Below are 27004 nucleotides of genomic sequence, written 5' to 3' on the forward strand. Positions count from 1 at the left end.
CGGGTGGTTGTTGTCCTTGATGATCTTTTTGGACTTCCTGTGACATCGGATGCTGTAGGTGTCCTGGAGGGCAGTGTGCCCCTGCTGATGCGTTGTGTCTCACTATCTCTCTCTATCCTCTCTCACTCTTCCTCCATTTTTCTTTCTCCACCATGCTCCCCATTTAGTCTTTAATGAGTCCAGATTGAATTACATGATCTAATAAACATATTACTGTTACTGTGGTGATGCATGCAGCCCATTCAGTGCTGTTACTGTGTTGATGTATGCAGCCCATTCAGTACTGTTACTGTGTTGATGTATGCAGCCCATTCAGTACTGTTACTGTGTTGATGTATGCAGCCCATGCAGTACTGTGTTGATGTATGCAGCCCATTCAGTACTGTTACTGTGTTGATGTATGCAGCCCATTCAGTACTGTTACTGTGTTGATGTATGCAGCCCATTCAGTACTGTTACTGTGTTGATGTATGCAGCCCATTCAGTACTGTTACTGTGTTGATGTATGCAGCCCATTCAGTACTGTTACTGTGTTGATGTATGCAGCCCATTCAGTACTGTTACTGTGTTGATGTATGCAGCCCATTCAGTACTGTTACTGTGTTGATGTATGCAGCCCATTCAGTACTGTTACTGTGTTGATGTATGCAGCCCATTCAGTACTGTTGTGTGATGCAGCCCATTCAGTACTTTTACTGTGTTGATGTATGCAGCCCATTCAGTGCTGTTACTGTGTTGATGTATGCAGCCCATTCAGTACTGTTAGTACTGTTACTGTGTTGATGTATGCAGCCCATTCAGTACTGTTACTGTGTTGATGTATGCAGCCCATTCAGTACTGTTACTGTGTTGATGTATGCAGCCCATTCAGTACTGTTACTGTGTTGATGTATGCAGCCCATTCAGTACTGTGGTGATGCAGCCCATTCAGTACTGTTACTGTGTTGATGTATGCAGCCCATTCAGTACTGTTACTGTGTTGATGTATGCAGCCCATTCAGTACTGTTATTATGTTGATGTATGCAGCCCATTCAGTACTGTGTGTGATGCATCCCATTCAGTACTGTTACTGTGTTGATGTATGCATCCCATTCAGTACTGTTACTGTGTTGATGTATGCAGCCCATTCAGTACTGTTACTGTGTTGATGTATGCAGCCCATTCAGTACTGTGGTGATGCAGCCCATTCAGTACTGTGTTGATGTATGCAGCCCATTCAGTACTGTTACTGTGTTGATGTATGCAGCCCATTCAGTACTGTTACTGTGTTGATGTATGCAGCCCATTCAGTACTGTTACTGTGTTGATGTATGCAGCCCATTCAGTACTGTGGTGATGCAGCCCATTCAGTACTGTTACTGTGTTGACTGTGTGATGTATGCAGCCCATTCAGTACTGTACTGTGGTGATGCAGCCCATTCAGTACATTTTTACTATGTTGATGTATGCAGCCCATTCAGTACTGTTACTGTGTTGATGTATGCAGCCCATTCAGTACTGTTATTATGTTGATGTATGCAGCCCATTCAGTACTGTGGTGATGCATCCCATTCAGTACTGTTACTGTGTTGATGTATTCAGTACTGCAGTGATGCCCATTCAGTACTGTGGTGATGCAGCCCATTCAGTACTGTTACTGTGTTGATGTATGCAGCCCATTCAGTACTGTGGTGATGCAGCCCATTCAGTACTGTCACTGTGTTGATTTACTATGTTGATGTATGCAGCCCATTCAGTACTGTTACTGTGTTGATGTATGCAGCCCATTCAGTACTGTTGATTATGTTGATGTATGCAGCCCATTCAGTACTGTGGTGATGCAGCCCATTCAGTACTGTTACTGTGTTGATGTATGCAGCCCATTCAGTACTGTGTTGATGTATGCAGGCCATTCAGTGCTGTTACTGTGTTGATGTATGCAGCCCATTCAGTACTGATACTGTGTTGATGTATGCAGCCCATTCAGTACTGTGTTGATGTATGCAGCTCCCCATCCCTCTCACTCAACCCCAGGCATCCACCCATTACACCCACCACCAACTCCTGTATGCTGCCTAGGTGGGTGAGTGGTACATGTGACTGTCATGCCCCATGTTGTGTCAAGGGCCCTCTGCAATTTCATACTCATGTCAATCAAATCTTTGGTGCAGCCCATTCAGTACACACACATACTTTTACTGCAGCCCATTCTACTGTTACTGTGTTCTCTCTCTCTCTGTTACTGTGTTGATGTATGCAGCTCATTCAGTACTGTTACTGTGTTGATGTATGCAGCCCATTCTCTGTGGTGATGCATCCCATTCTACTGTTACTGCAGCCCATTCTACTGTTACTCTGCAGCTCCCCATCCCTCTCACTCAACCCCAGGCATCCTCTCACCCACCACCAACTCTGTATGCTGCCACATCACTGCCCCATGTTGTGTCAAGGGCCCTCTGCAATTTCTCATGTCAATCACTGACACACACACACACTCACTCCTCTCTCTCTCACTCACTCTCTCTCTCTCACTCTCACTCACCACTCACTCACTCACTCACTCACTCACTCACTCACTCACTCACTCACTCACTCACTCACTCTCTCACTCTCTCACTCACTCTCTCTCTCTCACTCTCTCTCTCACACTCTCTCTCTCACACTCTCTCTCTCTCTCTCTCTCTCTCTCTCTCATTAGGTAGTCCATCCCTCAAATCACAGTCCTAATGGTCATTAATTAATATGATGATAATGTTCCCTGTCCCTCTGCAGTCCCTGTCCCTGCTGTGAAAATGTCACTGTGAGGACGGGTGGAAAGTCTTGATTTGGAGGTGTCCTATATGTCTTCACAAACTCCCCTCTCCAGCCCCTCTCCTGTCCCCCTCGGTCCATCTGCAGTCCCTCTAAAACCCCTCTCCAGACCCTCTCCGGTCCCTCTCCTGTCCCCCTGCGCTCCATCTGCAGTCTCTCTCCAGCCCCTCTCCGGCCCCTCTCCTGTCCCTCTGCAGTCCATCTCCAGTCCTTCTCCAGGGAGTCTCCGGCCCCTCTCCGGTCCCTCTCCAGTCCCTCTCCAGCCCCTCTCCAGCGACTCTCCGGTCCCTATCCAGTCCATCTCCAGCCCCTCTCCTGTCCCACTGCGGTCCCCTGCTGTCCCTCTGCAGTCCATCTCCAGTCCTTCTCCAGGGAGTCTCCGGCCCCTCTCCGGTCCCTCTCCAGTCCCTCTCCAGCCCCTCTCCAGCGACTCTCCGGTCCCTATCCAGTCCATCTCCAGCCCCTCTCCTGTCCCACTGCGGTCCCCCTGCTGTCTCTCTGCAGTCCATGTCCAGGGCTCCACTGCTCCACTGCTCCAGGGTTCTAGGGCTCCACTGCTCCAGGGTTCTAGGGCTCCACTGCTCCAGAGTTCTAGGGCTCCACTGCTCCACTGCTCCAGGGATCTAGGGCTCCACTGCTCCACTGCTACAGGGTTCTAGGGCTCCACTGCTCCACTGCTCCAGGGCTCCAGGATTCCAGGGCTCCACTGCTCCACTGCTCCAGGGCTCCAGGATTCCAGGGCTCCACTGCTCCACTGCTCCAGGGCTCCAGGATTCCAGGGCTCTACTGCTCCACTGCTCTACTGCTCCACTGCTCCAGGGCTCCAGGATTCCAGGGCTCCACTGCTCCACTGCTCCACTGCTCCAGGGCTCCAGGATTCCAGGGCTCCACTGCTCCACTGCTCCAGGGCTCCAGGATTCCAGGGCTCCACTGCTCTACTGCTCCACTGCTCCACTGCTCCACTGCTCCAGGGCTCCAGGGCTCCACTGCTCTACTGCTCCACTGCTCCACTGCTCCAGGGCTCCAGGATTCCAGGGCTCCACTGCTCCACTGCTCCAGGGCTCCACTGCTCTACTGCTCCAGGGTTCTAGGGCTCCACTGCTCTACTGCTCCAGGGTTCTAGGGCTCCACTGCTCTACTGCTCCAGGGTTCTAGGGCTCCACTGCTCTAGTGCTGCAGGGCTCCACTGCTCCAGGGCTCCACTGCTCCAGTGCTCCAGGGCTCCACTGCTCCACTGCTCTACTGCTCCAGGGCTCCAGTGCTCCAGGGTTCGAGGGCTCCACTGCTCCAGGGACTCCCATCCTCGTCTTTGTAATGAGCTCTGCTCTGGAATAGGCCTATCAGAGACATCACACTCATTGTTAAGCCCTTTCCCCACATGGTTATCGAATTGGTGTTAGCAACGTGCTTGCTCAAACACACGCACACAACACGTGTACACACGCACCAGCGCACATGGATGTATGGACGCACAATTGCACGTGTAAACACACATGCATGCAAGACATGTGCACACTTACACAGCACACACACCCTTAACCCCCCCGTACTCTCACATTGTTATCGACTTGGCATTAACAAGATGGAGAATTTCATTGTGTTCTTCATGCCTCGTTAGGCCTCATGTTTGTACTGAGTTGGGGTTCACATTGTCTAGTACTCCACCAGAGTATTGACCTACCTCTCATCTCCTCTCGTGATGGGAAGTTCGGCTCTTTTTATTGGATGCTGATATTTTCAATGAATCTTTGAACTAATTTTGTTCACTTGAGACAGTGAGGCCCTCAGCATGCAGAATCTGCTAACGGCAAACGATCAACTGAAAACTCTCGTTCACCCCTACGGATGCTGTCATTTATTACTTACGCTGGTCAACACATGTTTTAAACTATGTACACGTGTTGACTGCTAGTCATACGATCAATTTTCATATCTTGATACATTTGAAATGAGATCTAGTTGTGGCCGTAACCGGACTGGATTGTGAATGAATCCTGGCGGACTGTCGTGAGGAAGATAAGCACAATATCGTTCACCGAATACAGCACCCAGGCACCACCCCAAACCGTCTGTTCTCGATGTCCATCCTAACATTCAATAGTCAACTCAGTGGAGTCATTCCAATAGTTATCAGTTGGAAACAATTGTATTTTTCTTCTCTATGCTCATGATCTATATGACAGACAGTTGGTGGTCGAAGCACGTCTCTGGAGCCGCTGAGCCGGACCTGCTGAGCCGGGCCGCTGAGCCGGGCCGCTGAGCCAGGAGAACGCGCGTTAGTCCTGCTGTAGCACTCTTTGCGGCCAGCACTAGCAGGTCAAACGAACAACTAAAATGACCAAGTCACTCGGGAAAAATGAATTGTGATTCTCGAGTCTAAAGAGTCATTTACGTCTACATTTGAGTCATTTAGCAGATGCTCTTATGCAGAGCGAACAGCACATCACTCCTCTCCTTGTGGTTCCTTCCTGTCTGTTGTTTACTCAGCCTTAGATAAACATAATTACATTAAACCCGTTCTGAGGATGTCCTAGCTGCTATTATTTCCTGTGCCCATATAAGTCGTATTCAGGAGATTGGAGGTCAATGGGGTTTTAGAGTGGGTACTTCATGTGTAGGCCCATATAAGGAGGTAGTGGAGATAGTGTAGGTCATAGGAGCTTTAGAGAGGGCATAGTCACCTCTTGGCTTCCGGTTGCTTCTTTTGTGTGATTGAGTCTGAAGACAGCTCAGAGGACCCAGAGGACACAAGCTATCCCAGGGGCTTTTGCATCTCTGGAATACAATACAGAATGAACAAGTCATCTTTTGACCTTGAATTTAGCTGGACAAGTACCACATTAGGAAGTAGGATGCTTATTTTGGATGTTTACGGAATGTTATGATGGTTATGTTGAGTCATAACATAATTAGACCCTTCAGAGTAGTTGTGTAATAATGTGTTGGGGATGTTCTTGGTTAGCTGGGATAATATCTGGTGTCAGGCTGGATACTGTACTACAGCCGCCCAAGGGAGGACATGGAATGGGGAGGTGACATTGGTGAGTGGGGTGAATGAGGGCATCACCTTGCCAGTGATCTCCCTTTCGTCAAATCATTCTCTCAATTACAGTAGGCCCCCTACTGTAACCATCTCACGATATTTAGACTCTACAAAGCAATAGACTAAGAGATTCAGTTAAAACCTCTTTAGGTATAGGAGTCCCGCTAGCGGGACATCTTCCGGTGACACTGGAGGGTGCGCAATTTTTTAAAAGTTAGCTTGAATCCTTGAACATAGAACGCTGACACCCTGTGGAAGCCATAGGAATTGTATCCAGGGAGCTTTCCCAATATGATTTTCAAAATGACCATACTCTTATATTTCTAAGAGGATCGACTCAAAAAACAAAAATTGCAGTAGGTTTTTCTTTGCATTTTCTCCTATCATATCTATTGTGTTATATTCTCCTACAATCAAAGTGATTCCTTTCCAATGGTACCAATTATATGCATCTCCTGGCTTCAAGACCTGAGCTAAAGGCAGTTTACTTTGGGCACGTCATTCAGACAGGAAGTGGTGAAAGAAAGGGTCTAGCCCTAAGACGTTTTTAATGTATGTTAGTAAATACTAGTTCTGCTGTAGACCCATGTTAGCCCCCTTATTTCTTCCTTTATCAAAACAACACTAGCCAGCAAATTGGGCTTAGATCCTTTGTCAAGAGGTAGTTAGCATTGCCTACGGATTAAACTACAGACGGATAAGTGTGTTTCAACTCCCTCCTCCGAAACTGTATAGTTCAGTAAACACACAGTGCTGCCAGGGCCAGAGCTGACAGGAGAGACACAGATTTGATGTGCCTGTAAGCAGATGGGCTCCTGTCACAGTCAGTGACCTGGCAGCCATGTTGAAATGGTATGGCCTGTCAGCTTGGAACTGGAGGACACACAAAGACAAAGGACGAGTGAGACGGATATTATACATACAAGATGAAATGTCAATAAGATCAGATGGTCAATCAGATATGTTTATGTTGTTGAGAGAGAGAGAGAGAGAGAGACACAGAGAGACAGAGAGAGAGAGAGAGAGAGAGAGAGAGAGAGAGACAGAGAGAGAGAGAGAGAGAGAGAGAGAGACAGACAGACAGACAGACAGACAGACAGACAGACAGACAGACAGACAGACAGACAGACAGACAGACAGACAGACAGAGAGAGAGAGAGAGTGTGTGTCAGGGGTGTTTGTTTGTGTGTGTGTGAGAATGGGAAGAGAAAGCAAGAGAGTGATACCTCAAAGGAATTAATTTTTTTTTTTTGCAAGATAAATGACACCTCGTTCAATTTGTCATTACACAATTTCCATCTTTTCTCGCTTTTTTACAAATTGGTTTCATGCACCAATTTAATAACTGTAATGTATGTATCCCCTATGACCCATGTTGGCTCATCAACAAGCTATTGCACTAGCATGACAACTCATTTGGCCAAAGCAGCCATTTTTTGCAGAATGCAGAATGCCGGAAGCTAGGGCACAGTTTCCTACAAGGCCATTCAGTTTTAATGAAAAGGAAGCGAGTTGACACCGTTGGGACTGAGCCCATGTCTTGTATAATGAATTGGAGTGAGCCTCTATGCTTAGTAGGGACCTCACAATACATTATTATCACGATACTCGATGTATTGCGATTCTCATGATTCTGTATGTATTGCGATTCGATACTGTGATTTTATATTTATATTTCTCAACATATGTCTGCTGCATAGGGACAAGGGAGAGCTGAAGAGATTGCTGAAAAAAATGTGGCTCCCTATTTAAAAAGGAGATGGAGAACAAGCTATAGAAGAAATGTGGCAACTGGTATTTCCAAAAATGTTATACCTGATGACATCAACACTATGAGATTCGGGTGACGTGGGGAGCGAGAAGATACCCTCTCTTGGGCTAGAAACTTGTTGCAACGCTTATTACTTTTAATCTGCATTTTTTGTGGTCCTTCTGTAGCACAGTTGGTAGAGCATGGCGCTTGTAACGCCAGGGTAGTGGGTTCGATTCCTGGGACCACCCATACGTAGAATGTATGCACACATGACTGTAAGTCGCTTTGGATAAAAGCGTCTGCTAAATGGCATATATTATTATTATTATTATTTTTAAAGACCTTTCATCTTGTCTTTTTATGCCAGATCATAGAAACGTGTTGTTTTCACATAATGTAGACACTGATGCTGGAGATGATGAATATGAGGCTGGCAGGCATTGCTCTTTTAGGGTTAAAATTTGGAAAGGCTTAAAACAGAAGAAAAAATAAAATCCTAAGCGCTGGGACAGACAATGCAAGCTTGGGTGCCAGAGCTCAGCTTTTACACCCATCCACGACACCCTAGAAGCTGTTAGCGTACTTGAAGGTAATAGCGCTCGCTGTTGCCCCTAGTGGCGATCTAAGGCACTGCATCTCAGTGCAAGAGGTGTTATTACAGTCCTTGGTTCAAATCCAGGCTGTATCACATCCGGCTGTGATTGGGCACAATTGACCCAGCGTCGTCCGGGTTTGGCCCGAGGTAGGCCGTCATTGTAAATAAGAATTTGTTCTTAAATGACTTGCCAAGTTAAATAAAGTTTCAATGAAAAAATATATTATAATCATTTAGTTGACTCGTTAATGTGATTGTGTTTGTATGTCTTTGTGTGAATGTGTGTTGCATTGCATGGAATTGCTGTTTTACTAGTTTCTGACCAGAGAGAAAGAGAGAGTGCAGAAAGTGGCCATCATAAAGGGAGTGTTATGTTCAGCACTACTCCACCAACAAGCTGAATCCTGCTGAATGCTGTTTCCTAGAGTTCATGGTTCATCTGAAGAAGATAATGGGAAGGGTTTGGCCAGGGGGGCTTTACTTGGCTCATCGCCCTCTAGCGACTCCTTGTGGCGGGCCTTGCACCTGCAGGCTGACCTCGGTCCTCAGTTGAACGTTGTTTCCTCTGACAAATTGGTGCGGCTGGCTTCCGTGTTAAGTGGGTGGTTGCTAAGAAGCATGTTTTTGGCAAGTAATGCTTCGGAGGAAGCATGGCTCGACCTTCGCCATCCGAGCCTGTTGGGGAGTTGCAGAGATGAGACAATATTCAAATTTGTGAGAAAAGCAAAGTATGTGGATACTCAATCAATCAAATGTATTTATAAAGCCCTTTTCACATCAGCCGACGTCACATAGTGCTATACAGAAACACGGCCTAAAACCTCAAACAGCAAGCAATGCAGATGTAGAAGCACAGTGGCTAGAAGAAACTCCCTAGAAAGGCAGGAACATAGGAAGAAACCAAGAGAGGAACCAGGCTATGAGGGGTGGTCAGTCCTCTTCTGGCTGTGCTGGGTGGAGATTAAAACAGTACACCAAAATGTTCAAACATAGATGACCAGCAGGGTCAAATAATAATAATTACAGTGGTTGTAGAGGGTGCAACAGGTCAGCACCTCAGGAGTAAATGTCAGTTGGCTTTTCATAGCCGATCATTCAGTTAGTTAGAGACAGCAGGTGCGGTAGAGAGAGAGTTGAAAACAGCAGGTCTTGGACAGGTAGCATGTCCGGTGAACAGGTCAGGGTCCATAGCCACAGGCAGAACAGTTGAAACTGGAGCAGCAGCGCGACCAGGTGGACTGGGGACAGCAAGGAGTCATCAAGCCTGGTACTCCCCCGACACAACCTATTGCAGCATAATTACTGGCGGCTGAGACAGGAGGGGTCGGGAGACACTGTGGCCCCATCCGACTATACCCCTGGACAGGACCAACCAGGCAGGATATAATACCTGCTCATCAACACCTGCTCATTGAACATCTCACTCCAAAATCATGGGTATTAATATGGAGTTGTTCCCCCCTTTAATATGGAGTTGTTCCCCGATCACGACAAACCATTTCTGTATGGACCTCGCTTTGTGCACAGCGGCATGACAATGACTGTAACAGGAAAAGGCCTTCCCCAAACTGTTGCCACAAAGTTGGAAGCACAGAATCATCCAGAATGTAATTGTAAGTTATAGCATTAAGATGTCCCTTCACTGGAAATAAGAGCCTTGCCTGAACCATGAAAAAGAGCCCCAGACCATAATTCCTCATCCACCAAACTTTACTGTTGGCACTATGTATTGGGGCAGTTAGCATTCTCCTGGCATATTTCAAACCCAGATTGGTCCGTCTGACGACCAGATGGTTCAGCGTTATTCAACACTCCAGAGAATGCGTTTCCACTGCTCCACTGTCACAGCTTTACACCACTCCAGCCGATTCATGGCATTGCTCATGGTGATCTTAGACTTGTGTGCGGCTGCTTGGCCATGGAAACCCATTTCATGAAGCTCCCGACGAACATGTATTGTGCTGACGTTGCTTCCAGAGGCAGTTTGGAAATCAGTAGTGAGTGTTGTAACCGGGGACAGATGATTTTTACGTGCTATGCACTTGGTCCCATTCTGTGAGCTTGTGTGGCCTACCACTTTGCTGCTGAGCCGTTGTTGCTCCTGGACGTTTCCACTTCACAGCAATAGCACAGAAATTTGACAAACTGACTTGCTGGAAAGGTGGCATCCTATGACGGTGCCACGTTGAAAATCACTGAGCTCTTTAGTAAGGCCATTCTACTGCCAATGTTTGTCTATGGAGATTGCATGGCGGCGTGCTCAATGTTATACATCTGTAAGCAAAGGGTGGGAGAGAGGGAAGAAGAGAGAGATGCAGAGCGGGAGAAAAGGAAGATGCAGAGAAAGAAGAAAAGAGAGAGGTGAGAGAGAGATAGGAAAGAGAGCAAATCAGAAAGTGGAAGGTGGGGAGTCACACAATGGCCCCGGGGAGTGTGTGGGCAGGAGCGGGAGGAGTGAAAATGTGTGTTTGTCAAAAAGTTAGGGGAACACTGCCCAGGGCTCCCTGGGGTAAGCTTAAGGGGATGTTGTAGAGGAGTGGTGTTTTACTGCAGTTATTAACCTGTCCTCCCCAGGCCTGCTCACTGACACTCTGGCACAAAGAGACCGGACTGGCATACTGCAATACTACTCTTACAACCTACTGTGTGGACTTGTACTGCAGTTGAAACATTCCATTTCCCTCCACTTGTATATAGACGAAGACTGTGTATGGGTTTGTTTGGATGTGTATGGGTTTGTTTGGATGTGTATGGGTTTGTTTGGATGTGTATGGGTTTGTTTGGATGTGTATGGGTTTGTTTGGATGTGTATGGGTTTGTTTGGATGTGTATGGGTTTGTATGGGTGTGTATGGGTTTGTTTGGATGTGTATGGGTTTGTTTGGATGTGTATGGGTTTGTTTGGATGTGTATGGGTTTGTTTGGATGTGTATGGGTTTGTTTGGATGTGTATGGGTTTGTTTGGATGTGTATGGGTTTGTTTGGATGTGTATGGGTTTGTTTGGATGTGTATGGGTTTGTTTGGATGTGTATGGGTTTGTTTGGATGTGTATGGGTTTGTTTGGGTGTGTATGGGTTTGTTTGGATGTGTATGGGTTTGTTTGGATGTGTATGGGTTTGTTTGGATGTGTATGGGTTTGTATGGGTGTGTGTGGGTTTGTTTGGATGTGTATGGGTTTGTTTGGATGTGTATGGGTTTGTTTGGATGTGTATGGGTTTGTATGGGTGTGTGTGGGTTTGTTTGGATGTGTATGGGTTTGTTTGGATGTGTGTGGGTTTGTTTGGATGTGTGTGTATGGGTTTTGTGGGTTTGTATGGATGTGTATGGGTTTGTTTGGATGTGTATGGGTTTGTTTGGATGTGTATGGGTTTGTATGGGTGTGTATGGGTTTGTTTGGATGTGTATGGGTTTGTTTGGATGTGTATGGGTTTGTTTGGATGTGTATGGGTTTGTTTGGATGTGTGTGGGTTTGTTTGGATGTGTATGGGTTTGTTTGGATGTGTTTGGATGTGTATGGGTTTGTATGGGTGTGTATGGGTTTGTTTGGATGTGTATGGGTTTGTTTGGATGTGTATGGGTTTGTTTGGATGTGTGTGGGTTTGTTTGGATGTGTATGGGTTTTTGGGTGTGTATGGGTTTGTATGGTGTGTATGGGTTTGTATGGGTGTGTATGGGTTTGTTTGGATGTGTATGGTTTTGTATGGTGTGTATGGGTTTGTGTGGGTGTGTATGGGTTTGTATGGTGTGTATGGGTTTGTATGGGTGTGTATGGGTTTGTTTGGATGTGTATGGGTTTGTTTGGATGTGTGTGGGTTTGTTTGGATTTGTGTGGGTTTGTTTGGATGTGTATGGGTTTGTTTGGATGTGTATGGGTTTGTTTGGATGTGTATGGGTTTGTTTGGATGTGTGTGGGTTTGTTTGGATTTGTGTGGGTTTGTATGGTGTGTATGGGTGTGTATGGGTGTGTATGGGTTTGTTTGGATGTGTATGGGTTTGTTTGGATGTGTATGGGTTTCTTTGGATGTGTATGGGTTTGTTTGGATGTGCATGGGTTTGTTTGGATGTGTATGGGTTTGTTTGGATGTGCATGGGTTTGTTTGGAGGTGTATGGGTGTGCATGGGTTTGTTTCGGTGTATATGGGTGTGTATGGGTGTGCATGGGTGTGCATGGGTGTGTATTGGTGTGTATGGACTTGTTTCGGTGTGTATGGGTTTGTTTCGGTGTGTATGGGTTTGCATGGATGTGTTTCGGTTTGTATGGGTGTGCATGGGTTTGTTTCAGTGTGTATGAGTGTGCATAGGTTTGTTTTGTGTATGGGTGTGTATGGGTGTGTATGGGTTTGTGTGTGTATAGGTGTGTATGGGTTTGTATGGGTGTGTATGGGTTTGTTTGGATGTGTATGGGTATTGTTTGATGTGTGTGGGTTTTGTGGGTGTGTATGGGTTTTTGTGGCTGTGTATAGTTGTGTACAGGTTTGTATGAGTTTGCATGGGTGTGTACAGGTTTGTATGGTGTGTATGGATTTGTATGGGTCTGTATTGGTGTGTATGGGTTTGTGTGGGTGTGTATGGGTTTGTATGGTGTGTATGGGTTTGTATGGGTGTGTATGGGTTTGTTTGGGTGTGTATGGGTTTGTATGGTGTGTATGGGTGCGTATGGGTTTGTTTGGGTGTGTATGGTGTGTGTGGGTGTGTATGGGTTTGTATGGTGTGTATGGGTGTGTATAGGTTTGTATGGTGTGTATGGGTTTGTATGGGTGTGTATGGGTTTGTTTGGGTGTGTATGGGTTTGTATGGTGTGTATGGGTCTGTATGGGTGTGTATGGGTGTCTAGGGGGATGTGTGGCTGTGTATGGGTCTGTATGGGTGTGTATTGGTGTCTAAGGGTTTGTGTATGATACGTATGTTTCTGACAAGATATTAAAACAACGTGTGTGTGTGTGTCTTAGGTATGCGTATCCTGGTGACCCTGCTCTTGGACACCCTGCCCATGCTGGGGAACGTCCTGCTGCTCTGTTTCTTCGTCTTCTTCATCTTCGGCATCGTGGGTGTTCAGCTGTGGGCGGGGCTACTGAGGAACCGCTGCTTCCTGCCCGAGAACTTCTCACTGTGAGTAACAGTGTGTGTGTTAGTCGACCTCTCCATCAGAGTGTTCAGACTACGGATGAGAAATAGAGTTGGAGGGTGGGATAAGGGTGAGGCCAACGGTAGAGGACCATCGGCTTTCGGACCAACAGTTTCCAAGACAGCTTCTGCCACCAAAGTATAAGACTGCTAAATAGTTCATTAATTGGTTACAGAGATGCAGAGATTTTGGGTGAGGAGAGGAGGCGTGAAGATAGTGGGGCCAGAAGGGGTTGGGGTTAAGAAAAGGGTAGATATAATCGGTTTGGTAAGATGCTAATGAGGTCTGAGGTAGATATAATGGGGTTGGTTAGAGGCTAATGAGGTCTGAGGTAGATATAATGGGGTTGGTTAGATGCTAATGAGGTCTGAGGTAGATATAATGGGGTCGGTTAGAGGCTAATATGGTCTGAGGTAGATATAATCGATTTGGTTAGATGCTAATGAGGTCTGAGGTATATAGAATGGGGTTGGTTAGAGGCTAATATGGTCTGAGGTAGATATAATCGGTTTGGTTAGATGCTAATGAGGTCTAAGGCCAATTAGGTGAGTTTATTTTCTACAGTAAATGAGCCACTGTTACTTAACCTGTGGGTGGGCTGTTGATGAGGAATGATTGGTTTCAAAAACGTGGGAGCCTATGGGTTCCCCTACAGGAACTCCACCCCCCCGTTCAGCTGAAACGGTGGCGCAGGGAATGCAAAAATATTCTTAGAAATATTTAACCTCCACACATTAACAAGTCCAATAACTCAAATGAAAGATAAACACCTTGTTCATCTACCCAGCATGTCAGATTTTTTAAATGTTTTACGGCGAAAACACAGCATATATTTATGTTAGACCACCACCAAAACAAAGAAAAAACGTAGCCATTTTGTCCAACAAAAGATAAAATGACAAAAGCAGGATTTTTTAAAAATAATTCACTAACCTCTTGAAAATCTTCATCAGATGACAGTCATATGACATGTTACACAGTACATTTATGTTTTGTTCGATAATATGCATTTTATATCCATAAATCTTGGTTTACATTGACGCCATGTTCAGAAAATTCTCCAAAATGTCCGGAGGAATTATAGAAAGCTACGCCAGATAACAGAAATACTCATCATAAACTTTGACTAAAGATACATGTTCTATATATAATTAAGAAGATACACTGGTTCTTAATGCAACCGCTGTGTCACATTTTTTTTACATTACAGAAAAAGCCTAACATTGCAATAATCTGGCCATTTGAGAAATACATGATGTATGACATCTCCACTATGGTCGTACTCATATGATTTATGACATTTCCTCATAAAGGAACTATTGTTCTTCTTCTAACATATGGCTTTGTGAGGCCGTTTCTTTCTAATCTATTTTGACAAAACGTTTCAGGTTTTCTTGAAATGGTAAATTCCATCATTTTGGATTTCAGAATAGTAGATAAAGCCATAGAAAGAGATTTCAACAGTGAGGAAATGTAATGGAAAGATGTCTTTAATTATTATAACTTTAACTTTAATCACAGTTTAGCTGATGAATTATTCAGACAGCTGCACACCTGTCACGTTCTGACCTTAGTTATTTTGTTATGTCTTTGTTTTAGTATGGTCAGGGTGTGAGTTGGGTGGGTAGTCTATGTTCTTTTTTCTATGATTGGGTATTTCTGTGTTTGGCCTGGTATGGTTCTCAATCAGAGGCAACTGTCAATCGTTGTCCCTGAATGAGAACCATACTTAGGCAGCCTGTTTTCACCCTTGAGTTGTGGGTGATTATGTTTTCTGTTTAGTGTGTTTACCTTTGATGACCTTTGGATGTTTTCACTCACGAAACTCCCAGGTAGACAGCAAATGTTAATTTTGTTCCATAAAGATGATTTTTATAGCCGAAATACCTCCGTTTGTACTTCACGTTTTGTTGAGAACTCCACCGGAAATTGCGGTCACGACAACGCCGAAAAAAAATACAAATTAGATCCATAATATCGACAGAAACATGGCAAATGTTTTTTATAATCAATCCTCAAGGTGTTTTTCAATTATCTATTCGATAATATATCAACCTGGACAATTGGCTTTTCAGTAGGAGCGAGAGGAACTATGGCCGCCTTTGTCTATTATGCACAAATCACTCTGAGAGCCACCACCTGACCACTGACGCAATGTTGTCGTTCACGCTCATTTTTCAAAATAAAATCCTGTAACTATGTCTAGTGACAGTAGATACATTAGGGAAGCCATAGAAAAAGGAATCTGGTTGATATCCCTTTCAATGGTCAATAGGGATGCATAGGAACGCAGAGGTTTCAAAATAAGAGTCACTTCCTGATTGGATTTTTCTCAGGCTTCCGCCTGCAATATCAGTTCTGTTATACTCACAGACAAAAAATTTTACAGTTTTGGAAACTGTAAGCTGTCTATTATCATATTCTATGGTCCTGAGAAATAGCCCATTTACTTTGGGAACGTTATTTTTCCAAAATAGTGCCCCCTAGCCTTATTTTTCCAAAATAGTGCCCCCTAGCCTTATTTTTCCAAAATACTGCCCCCTAGCCTTATTTTTCCAAAATACTGCCCCCTAGCCTTATTTTTCCAAAATAGTGCCCCCTAGCCTTATTTTTCCAAAATACTGCCCCCTAGCCTTAAGAGGTTTAACAGTTTTAGAAACTTTGGAGTGTTTTCTATCAACATCTACCAATCATATGCATATCCTAGCTTCTGGGCCTGAGCAAAAGGCAGTTTACTTTGCACACACTTTTCATCAGGACATGGAAATACGGCCCCTACCCAAGAGAGGTTAAGGGCCCTCCACAGGGTATATGGCATTGCAAAATGGAGTGATAATCTTGCTTCTTCAAGATCCCTTTTACCATGTACAAATCTCCCACTTTACCACCACCAAAGCTACCCCAGGCCACCCCATTGCCTCCACCATGCTTGACAGATGGGGTCAAGCACTCCTCCAGCATCTTTTCATTTTTTCTGGGTCTCACGAATGTTGTTCTTTGTGATCCGAACACCTCAAACTCAGATTTGTCTGTCCATAGCACTTTTTCCAATCTTCCTCTGTCCAGAGTGTCTGTGTTCTTTTGCCCATCTTAATCTTTTCTATTTTTTGGCCAGTCTGAGATATGGCCTTTTCTTGGCAACTCTTCCTAGAAGGCCAGCATCCCCGAGTCTCCTCTTCACTGTTGACATGATAGGGAACAGACTAGTAGTGTGGGAAGGTGGGTGAGATTGTTGGCTTCTGCATGGCAGGTCAGGAAGAGTCATTTGACCTTAAAGGCTTTGACAAGGCTGTACATCTGATCTGCATAAAGGCCCAAAACACCCTACATTCATTGTCTACTTTCCTTTTCTTTGAAAGTTAAAAAAAAAACTAGCTAGCTACTATTTGTAACTGTGACGTGTGTGTCAGCCTGTCAGTCACTGTCTGTCCTCGTGCATTTGTTATTTATACAAGACTTCAAAAATAAATGTCCCACAAACGGTGGGAGTTAAATCATAACACAAAGGCAAGTATTCATTGGGCTTTTAATTTGAATAACAAATACGTTTTTCAAAACTTAACTATAGTAAATTCTTTATGTGATCTGAGCATGGTTCCGTGGGCCGTATTGAATCAGGTCGTGGGCTGCGTACGGCCCCCGGGCAGGCCTTTACCCAGGCCTGATCTACATGGTTGATACTACAATGACCACATCTCTCCTGACCCTTCATCTGCTCTCTTCCTATAGCTACTAGAACCCTACTATAACAGTACACTATCTACACTATCGTTGCTTCTCTCCTGACCCTTCATCTGCTCTCTTCCTATAGCTACTAGAACCCTACTATAACAGTACACTAACTATACTATCGTTGCCTCTCTCCTGACCCTTCATCTGCTCTCTTCCTATAGCTACTAGAACCCTACTATAACAGTACACTAACTATACTATCGTTGCCTCTCTACTGACCCTTCATCTGCTCTCTTCCTATAGCTACTAGAACCCTACTATAACAGTACACTAACTATACTATCGTTGCCTCTCTACTGACCCTTCATCTGCTCTCTTCCTATAGCTACTAGAACCCTACTATAACAGTATGCTAACTATACTATCGTTGCCTCTCTACTGACCCTTCATCTGCTCTCTTCCTATAGCTACTAGAACCCTACTATAACAGTACACTAACTATACTATCGTTGCCTCTCTCCTGACCCTTCACCTGCTCTCTTCCTATAGCTACTAGAACCCTACTATAACAGTACACTAACTATACTACCGTTGCCTCTCTACTGACCCTTCATCTGCTCTCTTCCTATAGCTACTAGAACCCTACTATAACAGTATGCTAACTATACTATCGTTGCCTCTCTCCTGACCCTTCATCTGCTCTCTTCCTATAGCTACTAGAACCCTACTATAACAGTATGCTAACTATACTATCGTTGCCTCTCTACTGACCCTTCATCTGCTCTCTTCCTATAGCTACTAGAACCCTACTATAACAGTACACTAACTATACTATCGTTGCCTCTCTCCTGACCCTTCATCTGCTCTCCTCCTATAGCTACTAGAACCCTACTATAACAGTATGCTAACTATACTATCGTTGCCTCTCTACTGACCCTTCATCTGCTCTCTTCCTATAGCTACTAGAATCCTACTATAACAGTACACTAACTATACTATCGTTGCCTCTCTCCTGACCCTTCATCTGCTCTCTTCCTATAGCTACTAGAACCCTACTATAACAGTACACTAACTATACTATCGTTGCCTCTCTCCTGACCCTTCATCTGCTCTCTTCCTATAGCTACTAGAACCCTACTATAACAGTACACTAACTATACTATCGTTGCCTCTCTACTGACCCTTCATCTGCTCTCTTCCTATAGCTACTAGAACCCTACTATAACAGTATGCTAACTATACTATCGTTGCCTCTCTACTGACCCTTCATCTGCTCTCTTCCTATAGCTACTAGAACCCTACTATAACAGTACACTAACTATACTATCGTTGCCTCTCTCCTGACCCTTCATCTGCTCTCCTCCTATAGCTACTAGAACCCTACTATAACAGTATGCTAACTATACTATCATTGCCTCTCTACTGACCCTTCATCTGCTCTCTTCCTATAGCTACTAGAACCCTACTATAACAGTACACTAACTATACTATCGTTGCCTCTCTCCTGACCCTTCACCTGCTCTCTTCCTATAGCTACTAGAACCCTACTATAACAGTACACTAACTATACTATCGTTGCCTCTCTACTGACCCTTCATCTGCTCTCTTCCTATAGCTACTAGAACCCTACTATAACAGTACACTAACTATACTATCGTTGCCTCTCTCCTGACCCTTCATCTGCTCTCTTCCTATAGCTACTAGAACCCTACTATAACAGTACACTAACTATACTATCGTTGCCTCTCTCCTGACCCTTCATCTGCTCTCTTCCTATAGCTACTAGAACCCTACTATAACAGTACACTAACTATACTATCGTTGCCTCTCTCCTGACCCTTCATCTGCTCTCTTCCTATAGCTACTAGAACCCTACTATAACAGTACACTAACTATACTATCGTTGCCTCTCTCCTGACCCTTCATCTGCTCTCTTCCTATAGCTACTAGAACCCTACTATAACAGTACACTAACTACACTATCGTTGCTTCTCTCCTGACCCTTCATCTGCTCTCTTCCTATAGCTACTAGAACCCTACTATAACAGTACACTAACTATACTATCGTTGCCTCTCTACTGACCCTTCATCTGCTCTCTTCCTATAGCTACTAGAACCCTACTATAACAGTACACTAACTATACTATCGTTGCCTCTCCACTGACCCTTCATCTGCTCTCTTCCTATAGCTACTAGAACCCTACTATAACAGTATGCTAACTATACTATCGTTGCCTCTCTACTGACCCTTCATCTGCTCTCTTCCTATAGCTACTAGAACCCTACTATAACAGTACACTAACTATACTATCGTTGCCTCTCTCCTGACCCTTCACCTGCTCTCTTCCTATAGCTACTAGAACCCTACTATAACAGTACACTAACTATACTACCGTTGCCTCTCTACTGACCCTTCATCTGCTCTCTTCCTATAGCTACTAGAACCCTACTATAACAGTATGCTAACTATACTATCGTTGCCTCTCTACTGACCCTTCATCTGCTCTCTTCCTATAGCTACTATAACCCTACTATAACAGTATGCTAACTATACTATCGTTGCCTCTCTCCTGACCCTTCATCTGCTCTCTTCCTATAGCTACTAGAACCCTACTATAACAGTACACTAACTATACTATCGTTGCCTCTCTCCTGACCCCTTCATCTGCTCTCCTCCTATAGCTACTAGAACCCTACTATAACAGTATGCTAACTATACTATCGTTGCCTCTCTACTGACCCTTCATCTGCTCTCTTCCTATAGCTACTAGAACCCTACTATAACAGTACACTAACTATACTACCGTTGCCTCTCTACTGACCCTTCATCTGCTCTCTTCCTATAGCTACTAGAACCCTACTATAACAGTATGCTAACTATACTATCGTTGCCTCTCTACTGACCCTTCATCTGCTCTCTTCCTATAGCTACTAGAACCCTACTATAACAGTATGCTAACTATACTATCGTTGCCTCTCTACTGACCCTTCATCTGCTCTCTTCCTATAGCTACTAGAACCCTACTATAACAGTACACTAACTATACTATCGTTGCCTCTCTCCTGACCCTTCATCTGCTCTCTTCCTATAGCTACTAGAACCCTACTATAACAGTACACTAACTATACTATCGTTGCCTCTCTCCTGACCCTTCATCTGCTCTCTTCCTATAGCTACTAGAACCCTACTATAACAGTACACTAACTATACTATCGTTGCCTCTCTACTGACCCTTCATCTGCTCTCTTCCTATAGCTACTAGAACCCTACTATAACAGTATGCTAACTATACTATCGTTGCCTCTCTACTGACCCTTCATCTGCTCTCTTCCTATAGCTACTAGAACCCTACTATAACAGTACACTAACTATACTATCGTTGCCTCTCTCCTGACCCTTCATCTGCTCTCCTCCTATAGCTACTAGAACCCTACTATAACAGTATGCTAACTATACTATCATTGCCTCTCTACTGACCCTTCATCTGCTCTCTTCCTATAGCTACTAGAACCCTACTATAACAGTACACTAACTATACTATCGTTGCCTCTCTCCTGACCCTTCACCTGCTCTCTTCCTATAGCTACTAGAACCCTACTATAACAGTACACTAACTATACTATCGTTGCCTCTCTCCTGACCCTTCATCTGCTCTCTTCCTATAGCTACTAGAACCCTACTATAACAGTACACTAACTATACTATCGTTGCCTCTCTACTGACCCTTCATCTGCTCTCTTCCTATAGCTACTAGAACCCTACTATAACAGTACACTAACTATACTATCGTTGCCTCTCTACTGACCCTTCATCTGCTCTCTTCCTATAGCTACTAGAACCCTACTATAACAGTACACTAACTATACTATCGTTGCCTCTCTACTGACCCTTCATCTGCTCTCTTCCTATAGCTACTAGAACCCTACTATAACAGTACACTAACTATACTATCGTTGCCTCTCTACTGACCCTTCATCTGCTCTCTTCCTATAGCTACTAGAACCCTACTATAACAGTACGCTAACTATACTATCGTTGCCTCTCTCCTGACCCTTCATCTGCTCTCTTCCTATAGCTACTAGAACCCTACTATAACAGTATGCTAACTATACTATCGTTGCCTCTCTCCTGACCCTTCATCTGCTCTCTTCCTATAGCTACTAGAACCCTACTATAACAGTATGCTAACTATACTATCGTTGCCTCTCTCCTGACCCTTCATCTGCTCTCTTCCTATAGCTACTAGAACCCTACTATAACAGTACACTAACTATACTATCGTTGCCTCTCTCCTGACCCTTCATCTGCTCTCTTCCTATAGCTACTAGAACCCTACTATAACAGTACACTAACTATACTATCGTTGCCTCTCTCCTGACCCTTCATCTGCTCTCTTCCTATAGCTACTAGAACCCTACTATAACAGTACACTAACTATACTATCGTTGCCTCTCTACTGACCCTTCATCTGCTCTCTTCCTATAGCTACTAGAACCCTACTATAACAGTATGCTAACTATACTATCGTTGCCTCTCTCCTGACCCTTCATCTGCTCTCTTCCTATAGCTACTAGAACCCTACTATAACAGTACACTAACTATACTATCGTTGCCTCTCTCCTGACCCTTCATCTGCTCTCTTCCTATAGCTACTAGAACCCTACTATAACAGTACACTAACTATACTATCGTTGCCTCTCTCCTGACCCTTCACCTGCTCTCTTCCTATAGCTACTAGAACCCTACTATAACAGTACACTAACTATACTATCGTTGCCTCTCTACTGACCCTTCATCTGCTCTCTTCCTATAGCTACTAGAACCCTACTATAACAGTACACTAACTATACTATCGTTGCCTCTCTCCTGACCCTTCATCTGCTCTCTTCCTATAGCTACTAGAACCCTACTATAACAGTACACTAACTATACTATCGTTGCCTCTCTCCTGACCCTTCATCTGCTCTCTTCCTATAGCTACTAGAACCCTACTATAACAGTACACTAACTATACTATCGTTGCCTCTCTACTGACCCTTCATCTGCTCTCTTCCTATAGCTACTAGAACCCTACTATAACAGTATGCTAACTATACTATCGTTGCCTCTCTCCTGACCCTTCATCTGCTCTCTTCCTATAGCTACTAGAACCCTACTATAACAGTACACTAACTATACTATCGTTGCCTCTCTCCTGACCCTTCATCTGCTCTCTTCCTATAGCTACTAGAACCCTACTATAACAGTACACTAACTATACTATCGTTGCTCTCTCCTGACCCTTCATCTGCTCTCTTCCTATAGCTACTAGAACCCTACTATAACAGTACACTAACTATACTATCGTTGCCTCTCTACTGACCCTTCATCTGCTCTCTTCCTATAGCTACTAGAACCCTACTATAACAGTACACTAACTATACTATCGTTGCCTCTCTCCTGACCCTTCATCTGCTCTCTTCCTATAGCTACTAGAACCCTACTATAACAGTACACTAACTATACTATCGTTGCCTCTCTCCTGACCCTTCATCTGCTCTCTTCCTATAGCTACTAGAACCCTACTATAACAGTACACTAACTATACTATCGTTGCCTCTCTCCTGACCCTTCATCTGCTCTCTTCCTATAGCTACTAGAACCCTACTATAACAGTACACTAACTATACTATCGTTGCCTCTCTCCTGACCCTTCATCTGCTCTCTTCCTATAGCTACTAGAACCCTACTATAACAGTACACTAACTATACTATCGTTGCCTCTCTCCTGACCCTTCATCTGCTCTCTTCCTATAGCTACTAGAACCCTACTATAACAGTACACTAACTATACTATCGTTGCCTCTCTCCTGACCCTTCATCTGCTCTCTTCCTATAGCTACTAGAACGCTACTATAACAGTACACTAACTGTACTGTCGTTGCCTCTCTCCTGCAGTCCTCTGTCCATTGAACTAGAGACCTACTACCACACAGAGAACGATGACGAGAGTCCCTTCATCTGCTCCATGCCCAGGGAGAACGGAATGCGCCTGTGTTCCTCTGTGCCCACCCTGTATGAGGAGGGAGGTCTCCAGTGTCAGATGGACATGAAGTCCTACAACAGCACAGACAACACCACCTGTATCAACTGGAACCAGTACTACAGTAACTGCTCGGCGGGACACGTCAACCCCTTCAAAGGAGCCATCAACTTTGATAACATCTGCTACGCCTGGATCGCCATCTTTCAGGTGAGGGAATGACATGGGCGTGTGTGTACATATAGATTTGCATGTACAGTATGTGTATATGTAGTATATGTGATGGTATGCACAGAACCACACATGCACTCCACAAAGCAGAGTCAATTGTGTTGACCCGTTTAAAACGGAGGCATTTAAAGGTACAGGCTGGCAGAACTTCAGAAGGGTCTCTCAGGAAGATGGCATTACGTTGGTACTTTAATATTTGGCACCGGGGAGACGGATGATCTTTGGAAATTGATTTTACTCCACGTCTTCTTTAAATGTACCCTTTGAAGCTCTGTGGTAAAAGTGTTTTAATTTCTTTCTTGGTTTTAGTTTTTAAGGACGCTGAGACAGTTGACCACTTGACTGATCTCACTTTCACATAACTGTTGTCCTGCCCAGGGTGTATGTTTTAATTTAACCTTTAAAGTCATTTAAGAACACATTCTTATTTTCAATGATGGCCTAGGCACAGTGGGTTTACTGCCTTGTTCAGGGGCAGAACAACAGATGTTTACCTTGTCAGCTCAGCGATTCGATCCAGCAACCTTTTGGTTACTGGCCCAACACCCTAACCACTAGGCTACTTGCCGCAGACAGTGACAGCGAGGGCAATTGGTTGTCCTGCAGCTGTGTCAAAGGAACAGGGTTTGGTAGATTAAGAGAGAAGCAACAATTATGATGATGAAAGCAAAGTGAAGTTCTTATTTTCATCTCCGTCATTCACTCTCTTATCAGCCTATTAATCGCAGAGCTTTTGTTCGAGTTTTAATTTGTCCCTGTGTTACAGTGGTGTCTTTACAGACTTTGCAGATTGTTAAATGAAAGGATTTCCGATCATAACTTACTGTCAGCTGTGCTGTGTTCTGTGGTATCAGGGTGAAACTCAAACGGGGAGCGAAAAAGACAGAGGTGGAGTGTTCTGTGAATGGTGCACTGGGGAGGGGTTGGAAATCAAAATGTCTGACAATGTCTGTGCTTCTGTTGCTCTTGCTCTCTCTCTCTCTGTCTCTTTCTTTCCCTCTCTGTCTCTCTCTGTCTCTGCCTCTCTCTCTCTGTCTCTCTCTCCCCTCCTCTCTCTCTCTCTTTCTCTCTCTCTCCCCTTCCCCTCTCTCTCCCCTTCATCTCTCTCTTCTCTCCTCTCTCCTCCTCCTCTCTATTTCTCCCCTTCCTTTCCCTTTCCCCCTCCTCTCCCCTCCTCTCTCTCTCTCCCCATCCTCTCTCTCTCTCCTCTCTCCCCCTCCTCTCTCTCTCCAATTCCTCTACCCCCTCCCCTCCCTCTCTCTCTCTCCTCCTCTCCCCCCCCTCTCTCTCTCCCCTTCCTCTCCCTTTCCCCTTCCTGTCTCTCTCTGTGTCTCTCTCTCTCTCTCTCCCCTCCTCGCTTTCACCCTCCTCTCTCTCTCTCTGTGTGTGTCTCTCTCCCCCCTCCTCTCTCTCTCCCCCCTCTCCCATCCTCTCTCTCTTCCTTTCCCCCTCCTCTCTCTCTTTCTCTCTCTCTGTCTCTCTCTGTGTCTCTCTCTCCCCCTCCTCTCTGTCCCCCTCCTCTCCTTCTCCCCCTTCTCTCTCTCTGTGTCTCTAGGTGATCACCCTGGAGGGATGGGTGGACATCATGTACTTTGTGATGGATTCTCACTCCTTCTACAACTTCATCTACTTCATCCTCCTCATCATCGTAAGTGAGAGAGAGAGAGAGAGAGAGAGAGAGAGAGAGAGAGAGAGAGAGAGAGAGAGAGAGAGAGAGAGAGAGAGAGAGAGAGAGAGAGAGAGAGAGAGAGAGAGAGAGAATTATTCAAACTTCTGGCTCCTGAATGCCCTCCAAGGCCCTTATGTAAAGAGACGTCTGCTTCCAGAAACATGTCTCAGAACACCATCATCTGTTCAGTCTGAAACTCCCTCACCACGACACAGTGCACATCCTGGTGAAAGAGTACAGTATTATCTCCTCAAGCAAACCTTTATAGAGGCTGGGAGGCTAGCCGGTAACTAGCCTGGGAGAGCTGGTTCACAGAGCTGGGTAAGCTGGTTCACAAAGCTGGGAGGCTAGCGGGTAACCACCCTGGGGAATGTCTATTATTTGTATGTTAAACTCACAGTGGAGATGAGATGTAGCTGGAAAAACGCCCTAAAATGCATGGGGAGAGACTCCAACTGTGTGTTCTGGTAGTCCCTCTCCTAACTCTGTGTGTGTTTCTGGTTGTCCCTCTCCAGATTGGATCTTTCTTCATGATCAACCTGTGTCTGGTCGTCATCGCCACCCAGTTCAGTGAGACCAAGCAGAGGGAGAGCCAGCTGATGAGGGAACAGCGCATCCGTTTCCTGTCCAATGCTAGTACCCTGGCCTCCTTCTCTGAGCCGGGCTCCTGCTACGACGAGCTGCTCAAACTCCTGGTCCACGTCATCCACAAGGGGTTCAGGCAGGTGGGCCATGTCTGCCGGGCCATGATGCGCCGTGCTGGGATGAACATCGCAGCCTCTCCTCCTGCCCTGGAGAGAGAGAGGGAACGGGGGAGCCAGAGAAAGAGGAGGAAGACTTCGAGACAGGGTTCTGTGGTCTCCACAAAGGGGGCTATGTCCGTTCATTACTTGGTTCACCAACATCACCATCATCATTATCACTATCACTTAGTGAACGGGAGTGTGAGAGGAAGACTAGGGGGGAGAGGGGTGGCGGGGGTCGGGGGAGGAGGGGAGGAAGTGGAGATGGGTTCCCATAGCAACAACGGGGGCACTGGACGTCTCATGCTGGGTCCTCTTCCGTTGCCGACCTCTGATCTGAACTTGGCAAACCTGGTGTCTTCGGCCAATCCCGCTCTGGGAACCGGCAGTGGCAACTCATCATCAATGCGGAGTACGTTACACACAGACTGCCACCTGGAGCCCAGCACCCCCACCCTCCTCGCCCCCACCCCCTTCTCCCTGGACCCTACGCCCATGTCCAGGCCTATGAAGAGGAACTCGGTGCCGTTCGCTGGTCCCAGACCCAAAAACTACCCCACCCTACAGCCCAGCACGCTAATGGAGTTTAGAAGTGGCAGTGTTACAACTAATACCATTAGTAATATAAACCTCAATATACCCTCTCTACCCCTGGAGAGAGGACCACCAAGTGTGTTAGACGCACACCCACCCACAGGTAAGCCATTAAACACACTCAAACCAATGTGAGAAAGACAGGAGTTAGAGGTGTGGTTCGACTGGTGTTTTTTGTCTTGTTTTAATTGAAGTCATGCTGTGACTGTGATGATATCGGGACAAAAAGGGAACATTGCTTTTTCTGACGTGCAAATATCAACAAATGTTGATGATGTGATATATCTGAAACTATTACCGTTTCTCTTCTCCGTCCCTCCTTCCTTTCATCCTCACCGCCCCTCCCTTCCTCCCTCCAGCCCAGCTCTCACCACATGACCTGAGGGCCATCGGAACCCTGGACCCCTCGTTCACCTTTGACCCCGAGTCGTGCCCCTACTGTGTCAAGGCTCTGTCCGGGGAGTCAGAAGGCACAGACGGAAACGAGACCCCCGGGGAATCAGACAGCGAGTTCTACGAGTTCACCCTGGACCTCCACCACAGGGACCGCCGGGACAGCCGTCAGCCCAGGAAGAGGCAGCGAAAGCTGGGTACCACGGTGGGGAGAGTGGTCCGGGCCTGGAGGCTGGTGTGTGATACATTTAGGAAGATAGTGGACAGCAAGTATTTTGGAAGAGGAATCATGATCGCCATTCTGATTAATACACTGAGTATGGGGATTGAGTATCACGAACAGGTGAGTGTGATTTGGTTGTTTGTACAGTA

General features: G+C 45.4%; 1 pseudogene; it reads left to right on the forward strand.

Annotated features, from left to right (window-relative positions):
- Positions 1-27004, forward strand: part of LOC118375223 (voltage-dependent T-type calcium channel subunit alpha-1G-like) — a 346606-nt pseudogene that overhangs the window by 124046 nt on the left and 195556 nt on the right.

This window comes from Oncorhynchus keta, chromosome 3 (assembly GCF_023373465.1).
Source record: "Oncorhynchus keta strain PuntledgeMale-10-30-2019 chromosome 3, Oket_V2, whole genome shotgun sequence".
NCBI lineage: Eukaryota > Metazoa > Chordata > Actinopteri > Salmoniformes > Salmonidae > Oncorhynchus > Oncorhynchus keta.